Here is a 1,132-nt window from a genome sequence, read left to right as displayed (position 1 = left end):
AACCTGGAAGGCTCTTTTCCCTATTCCCACCTTCTCCCACTTTTCCCACTCCAGGAATCCCAAAGGGAAGCAAGTTTTCCTCAAAACCCTTGGAATTGGCAGCTTATCCCCAGAATCCTTGGAATTCTCAGCCTCCCTGTGGGATCCCAGCTCCGAATCCATGCCCGGATCCCGCCCCAAATCCCAAGGGAAGAGCTGTTATTCCTTATCCCCCAAACCTGGGAGGCTCTTTTCCCTGTTCCCACTTTTCTCCCACTTTTCCCACTCCAGGAATCCCAAAGGGAACCAGTTTTTTTCCCCCAACCCCTTGGAATTCGCAGCCTCCCCGCGGGATGCGGGACCCCCGCTCCCGATCCATGCCTGGATCCCGCTTTTCCAGGCGGGAGCTGGAGAGTCCGGCCCCTCTCCTTCCCCCAGGATATCCCAGAAATCCCTTGGGAAGGGCTGGTATCCATCCCCCCTTCCCGCCCCGCCGGGAAAAGCTCCTCGTGGTCCCAAAGGTCGGGAGCCACTTTTCCAGCCCTTGGATCAGCCCTTGGATCAGCCCTTGGATCGGCCGGGATCAGCCCTTGGATCGGAATTCCCTACGAACCCGAATTCCAGCGGCGTCCGGGATGGTAAAGGAAAAGCCGCCAGGGGATTTTTCCCAGGTTTTTTCTGGGGGGGTGGGAAAGGTGGATTCGGGCGGCCCAGGTGGGATTTTATTCCCGGTTTTTCTTACGGATTTAACGACCAAAATCCACCAAGACCCAGGGAAGGAAAGCCGGGGGATTCCCGGGATAACTCAGGCTGCCGCGGGAATTTTTTTTCCCCGACCTGTGGGTTTAAAATTCCTTGGATTTTGTTATTTTGGTGTGGGGGGGTTTCCTCGTTTTCCCGACTTTCTCGTGGATCGGCTCCCGGTTTTCAGTCGGGTTCGGGATGCAGGGAGCCGCCGCCCCCTCCCCCTCGCTCCCCGGGATCTCTGGGATCTCTGGGATATCTGGGATACCGGGAATAGCTCCCTGATGGCCTCCTGGGAGTGTCCCAACCCTGGGAAGGGGGATGGGCTGAGCCCGGGGGGAGGGGAGGGGAGGGAAGGGGAGGTTTGGGAAGGTTTGGGAAGGGAAGGGAAGGGAAGGGAAGGGAAGGG

This window comes from Lepidothrix coronata, unplaced genomic scaffold, assembly GCF_001604755.1.
Source record: "Lepidothrix coronata isolate B3197 unplaced genomic scaffold, Lepidothrix_coronata-1.0 Scaffold502, whole genome shotgun sequence".
Taxonomy (NCBI): Eukaryota; Metazoa; Chordata; class Aves; order Passeriformes; family Pipridae; genus Lepidothrix; species Lepidothrix coronata.
The sequence above is the reverse complement of the archived record's forward strand: the minus strand, read 5'-3'. Positions refer to the sequence as shown.